The 6767-nt window shown below is 46.7% G+C and overlaps 1 protein-coding gene across 1 annotated transcript in view; it reads left to right on the top strand.

Moving 5' to 3' along the window:
• The window catches only part of LOC122563108, a 63933-nt gene that overhangs the window by 12936 nt on the left and 44230 nt on the right, over positions 1-6767 (top strand). The window lies entirely within an intron of this gene.

Genomic DNA, 6767 nt, shown 5'->3' with positions numbered 1-6767 from the left:
CCTGATGAAGGGCTTTTGCCCGAAACGTCGATTTCGCTGCTCCTTGGATGCTGCCTGAACTGCTGTGCTCTTCCAGCACCACTAATCCAGAATCTGGTTTCCAGCATCCGCAGTCATTGTTTTTACCTGGATGTCAGTCTTGGTCAACAGGACATGCAGGGGTGAAAGGTGAATGGGACCGATAATGAATGAGGATTTCGGGAAGATTTCCGGTTCAATTCCATTTCTCAGTTAGGTTACTGACTTTGCAAAATGTTGTACTTAATGCATGCAAGATGGTGGAGAAAATGGGTGGGGGAGAAGGTGGTTTGATGTTGGTAGGTTTGCAAATGTATGGGCTGCCTAAACAATTGGCAAGTTGGAGTCCAACAAAACTCTCTATAACATATCTGTGATGTGACTTATACAAGAACATGAAGTAAAGCTTACTCTGACTATTGGCTGTGGTGTAAGGGAAAGAAAATGAACAATTTGCATTTACAGAATGCTTTTCAAGATCACCAGTCACTCCAAAGGGGTTTACAACCAATGAGCTACTTTGAAAGTAATGGAGGAAACACGGGTGCTGGTTTGTGGACAGCAAGCTCTCCCACAGGGCAGTGTTATATTGACGTCTCAATATCAGTACCAGCCAACGTCTCCAGGACTGCTCTTGGTTAGTCGCTTGCATTGTCTGGACCACACCATCCTCATGCCTGACCCAAAAGGGAGCTCTCCACTCCATTATGGGCTTCATTATGGCAAGCAATTCTCCAGAAGAAACACTTCAGAGATGTTCTCACACTGGAGAGGAAGCATCTGCTATGGTGCTGACCATTTGGCATGTCTCTGACCGGCCCAGCTTGAGGCCAAATTGTGGAAAGAGCTGGATCATCCCACCCACCTCCTCTTCAAAAGGGGGAGGCAGTGGTCTCTCGTATTATCAATGGAGGATTGATCCAGGAGGCAGGTCATGCTTTGAGTACCTGGCTTTGAATCCCACTATAACAAATCTGGAATTAAGAGTCGAATGATGACCATAAATCCATTGTTGATTGTCAGGAAAGCCCCACCTGGTTTACAAACGTGCTTTCGGGAAGGAAACTGCCATCCTTATCTGGTCTGGCCTATGTGTGACTCTAGACCCATAGCAATGTGGTTGGCCCTTAACTTCTCGTTGGGTAATCGGGGTTGGGTAATAATTATTGGCCTGCCAAGTGATGCCCTCATCCTGTGAATGAATCATAAAAAAAACAATTGCCCACCTGAGGCAGGGGGTGTGGGCACAATGTTTTTCAGTCACGTTTGCACTTACAGCTTCAGAGCTGAAGGAAGCTGTCCTCAACCCTGAGGGTCAGACTAAACAGGAGAATACCCAGATAATCACCTTTGGTGACACTGGATTGTAAGCTGACTAATTTCCCTGCTTCTTTTTGAAACTGTTCTGTGGGATCATCCATTCCACAAGAATGGAGAGGGTCTTGGTTTAACACCTCATCTGAAAGACTGCTCCTCTGGCAGTGCAACACTCCCTCACTACTGCATGAGCATGTTGGCTCACACCAATCAACTCCACCGCCCTGTGGCCGAACATTTCAACTCCCCCTCCCACTCTGCCGAGGACATGCAGGTCCTGGGTCTCCTCCACCGCACCCCCTCACCACCCGGCGCCTCGAGGAAGAATGCCTCAACTTCCGCCTTGGAACACTTCAACCCCAGGGCATCAATGTGGACTTCACCAGTTTCCCCAATTCCCCTACCCCCACCTTACCCCAGTTCCAACCTGCCAGCTCAGCACCATTCTCATAACCTGTCCTACCTGTCAATCTTCCTTCCCACCTATCCGCTCCACCCTCCTCTGTGACCTATCACCTTCATCCCCACCTCCATCCACCTATTGTACTCTTATCTACTTTCTCCCTAGCCCCATCCCCCTCCCATTTACCTCTCCACCCCGGAGGCTCCCTGCCTTATTCCTGATGAAGGGCTTTTGCTCGAAACATCGATTTTCCTGCTCCTCGGATGCTGCTTGACCTGCTGTGCTTTTCCAGCACCACTCTAATCTTGTGCTCGCGGTCTAGTCGATGACATGCATCCATAACCTACATTATCACTCACATGAGAGTGCTTGCAACTGCGCTACAGTTAACCTAGCATTTCAGATTATGAAATTGCACACAATTATTGACAGATATTTAAGGTTTAACAGTAGATTATTTAAACTTTTTTTCTAACATTCTGCTGTTTCTATTTTATTTTAGCCTTCCCCATAAAACCTGATCTGATTTATTTGATATGTATCTAAAGAACTACAGACAATGCCATTACCCAGCGGCGCTATCAGTAAGTACCTACAATGTTGACTGTTCCCTGCCCGATTCGGCAATCTGAAAAACTAGGCAGGATGCCAGGCAAGTAATAAACTCTTGTGAAGAGACATGATCTGCCTTATAATAGGCCTTTCACAGCCTGTTACCAAGGCGTATAGAATTCTGTGATCTTTGTAGGCTGGTGCCTGTTGGTGAAATTAGAAACCAAATATCATTCATTGTAGGTTTTGACATTGATGTGACATGTTCTGTGACAGAAAAGCTCCTGGGCGGACAACATTGGCAGGAATTAAGCTGCAGTTTAAGGGGAATCAACTTGGCTGTTGCTGTGTGGGAGGCTGGGACTGTACACGCTTTCAAATTACACACTCCGGGCTGCACTGTATAATGAAGTGTGTAGTGCTCCCGCCAACACATTGTGTGATTCATCCCTCAGCGTTGCACATGTGCTACAATACATGCATATTAGATAAAGTGGAGCCTAACATTTTGAAATATGCTCCTGTACATGTGTTCCCTATTACAATTTTATACTCAATATACTGGTCGCCTTCAGTTCTCCCAAGGGCCCTGTATATATGTGAATGTAGACCCTGAGAGATGTCAGGTAACTTTTCATCCAGGGTTGAAGGCAAATGTTCTGTGAATTCCCTGAAAATATAGCTACAAAATGAAGTCTCACCTTAAAATGTGACTGCACAAAATGGAGTCACGAGTTGAAATGAATGCAGGGAAAGGACTTCAAAGGAAAGACCTGATGATGTCCCAAAGTGCTTTGCTAACAGTCACGTGCTTCTGAATAAGCATATTTGAGTCAGGAGCAGGAATAGGCCATTCAATAAGTTCAAGGCCTCAAATCCACATTCCTGCCTACCCCGATTGCTCCCTTCGCTACCTCACTTTACATGAATCTATCTCACCACCTGCTGTCTGTGTGGAGTTTGCACATTCTCCCCATGTCTGTATGGGTTTCCTCTGGGTGCTCCAGTTTCCTCTGACAGTCCAAAGATGTGCAAGTTAGCTGGATTGGCTATGGGAAATGCAGGGTTACATGGGGGGGGGGGTGGGCGCCGGTCTGGGTGGGATCCTCTTTGAAGTGTCATCGTGGACTTGATGGGTCGATTGGCCTGCTTCCACATGGTAGGGATTCTGTGAGAATGCCATTATTGTTTCACTGGTTTATTTTTAATATGCTACAAAGATAAGATTATATCTTTGATGCAGTAAAGTGAGTAAATTTTTAATGGTGCCTAACATTAATAATACTTGGAAATATAGTGAGATGAAATAATAATTCCAAAAACAAGTTGCATATCCAGGTAGACCTTGTTGTGCAACTGAGATGGGTAAGCAGAGAAGTTCCTGAGGTTTGTAGCTGAAAACTGTGAGCTACATCAGCAATTGCTGTTGTTTTTAATTCACTCATGGAATGGGATGGGTTGCTGGCTGGGCCATTGTTTATTTCTGACCCCTAGATGTCCTTGAGAAGGTGGAGGTGAGCTGTCTTCTTGAACCAGTTAAGTGCTTTAGGTAAACACACAATGTTACAGTCACCGTTTCTCATGCCTAGCTTGTTGCAGGGTGGTTTGTCCAGTTTAATTTCATTTTTCAGACTATGTAGCAATTAGAGTCATAGAGATGTACAGCACTGAAACAGACCCTTTGGTCCAATGCCAAACAGATATCCCAATCTAGTCCCATTTGCCAACACTTGGCCCATATCCCTCCAAACCCTTCCTATTCATATACCCATCCAGATGCCTTTTAAATGTTGCAATTGTACCAGCCTCCACCACATCCTCTGGCAGCTCATTCCGTACACACACCACCCTCTGCATAAAAAAGTTGCCCCTCAAAATCTTTCCCCTCTCACTCTAAACCTATGCCCTCTTGTTCTGGACTCCCCGACCCAGGGACGAGACTTTGTCAATTTATCTTATCCATCCCCCTCATGATTTTATAAACCTTTATAAGATCACCCCTCAGCCTCTGACACTCCAGAGAAAACAGCCCCAGCTTTTTCATCCCCTCCCTAAAGCTCAAATCCTCCAACCCCAGCAAAATCCTTGTAAATCTTTTCTGATCCCTTTCAAGTATCACAACATCCTTTTGATAGGAAGGAGACCAGAACTGCACAAAATAGTTCAAAGTGGCCTAACCAATTTCCTGTACAGCTGTAACATGACCTCCCAACTCCTATACTCAATACTCTGACCAATAAAGGAAAGCATACCAAATGCCTTCTTCACTATCCTATCCACCCGCGACTCCACTTTCAATGAGCTATGAACCTGCACTCCAAGGTCTCTGTTCAGCAACACTCCCTAGGACCTTACCATTCAGTGTATACGTCCTGCTAAAATGCAGCACCTCACATTTATCTGAATTAAACTTCATCTGCCACCTCTCAGCCCATTAGCCCATCTGGTCAAGGTCCTGTTGTGTAACAAAAGCAATGGATCTCAGCCTTGGACGGCCAATTCCTCTCTCACCGTGGCATTTTGGGAAGAATATTCCATGGTTTTGCTCCTGTATGTGTGAAGCCAGTGCTTCCTAATCTTCTAACCCCCATCAGCATGGTCTCAGGGTTGTCTGCTTCTTCCTGGAACAAAGGTCTGAACCACCACCCTCCTCTGTTTGGCCGAGCTCATTGTCATCCTCAACAACTTCTCTTTTAACTTTTCTCACTTTCTTCGGATCAAAGGGGTGGCCATGGTGACCCACGTGGGCCCCAGTAACACCTGACTCTTTGTGGGGTTGATTGAACATTCCTTGTTCCAGTCCTACTCCGGCTCCCACTTGCACCTCTTTCTCCGGTATATTGATGATGTCATTGGTGCTGCTTCCCTCTCTAGTCGGGAATTGGAAAAGTTTATCAATTTCACTTCCAATTTCCACCCCGCTCTCATGTTCATCTGGTCCACGTCTGACTCCTTGACATGTCTGTTTCTATTTCTGACGATACGTTGGCCCCTAATATCCATGACAAACCCATCGACTCCCACAGTTACCTTCACTATACATCCTCACACCCGGCTTTCTCTCAAGACTCTATTCTATTCTCCCAGTTCCTCTCTCTCCATCGTGTTCTGATGATGCCAACTTCGACAAGGGGGTCTCTGAAATGTCCACCTTCTTCCTCAACTGAATATTCCCCAGCACCTTAGTTGACAGGGTCCTCAGCCGGGTCCGATCTATCTCCTGCCCTTTAGCCCTCACCCCTTGTCTTCCCTGCCACAGCAGTGATAGGGTCCCCCTTGTCCTCACCTCCCATTCGACCAGCATCAACATCCAGAAGCTATTACCATCACCTTCAGCGGGATGCCGTCACCAGGCACTTACTCTCCTCCCCTCCCTTGTTAGCCCTCTGCAAGGACCGTTCACTCCAGGACACCCCCGTCCAATCCTCCTTCACTCCCAACAGGCTCCCACAGCCCCACGGCACCTTCCCCTGCCCATTTACTTCCTCCCCTCTCAGTCTCCAAGGGCCCTAACACATCTTCCAGGTGAAGCAGCGATTTACCTGCACTTCACTCAACCTAGTCTCCTGCATCCACTGCTCACTATGTGTTCCCCTCTACACTGGGGAGTCTGGGTGACTGCTTCACACAACCCCCAAGTTCTGTCCGCAAAAAAGACCCTGAGCTTCCAGTCTCCTGTCACTTTAACACCCCGCCCTGTTCCCTAGCCAACATCACTGTCTCAAGGCTTGCTGCAGTGCTCCAGTGCAGCTCAGTGCAAGCTGCAAGAATTGTAACCAAAAGAGAAAATGCTGGAAAATCTCAGCAGGTCTGGCAGCATCTGTAAGGAGAGAAAAGAGCTGATGTTTCGAGTCTAACTGACCCTTTGTCAGAGCTTTGTCAGAGCTTTGACAAAGGGTCAGTTAGATTCAAAACATCAGCTCTTTTCTCTCCTTACAGATGCTGCCAGACCTGCTGAGCTTTTCCAGCATTTTTCTCTTTTGGTTTCAGATTCCAGCATCCGCAGTAATTTGCTTCTATCTGGAAGAATAGTATCTCATTTTCCACTCGGAAAACCCTGAAACCTGCTGGTCTCAATATTGAATTCAACAGTTTTTAGGCTTGAGCACCTTTCCCTTGCTTTCCCCACCCCCACACGCCAGGCCTCACCTTCACATTGTCAGCTAACAATAGGCCCCATTAACAACCATTCATTCTTGTAGCCTGGTCATTATCCACTCCTTTAACTCTTCAAGCAGTTTTCTCTCTCTTTGCGCTCTGCCTCCACCTATTGTTTATTCGCTCCCCTCCCCGTCTTCTGCATAAATATCAACCCTTTCTGAGTTACCATCAGTTCTGAGGAAGGGTCACTGGACTGCCCCCAGATGCTGCCAGACCTGCTGAGATTTTCCAGCAATTTCTGTTTCTAATTCTCCCTAATCTTCTCACTTGGTTCATACCCTAAAACTGTCCCCCCCCTCTCCCTCCCCCCGCACTC

This window comes from Chiloscyllium plagiosum, chromosome 26 (assembly GCF_004010195.1).
Source record: "Chiloscyllium plagiosum isolate BGI_BamShark_2017 chromosome 26, ASM401019v2, whole genome shotgun sequence".
In the NCBI taxonomy this organism is placed as follows: Eukaryota; Metazoa; Chordata; class Chondrichthyes; order Orectolobiformes; family Hemiscylliidae; genus Chiloscyllium; species Chiloscyllium plagiosum.
The sequence above is the reverse complement of the archived record's forward strand: the minus strand, read 5'-3'. Positions and strand labels throughout refer to the sequence as shown.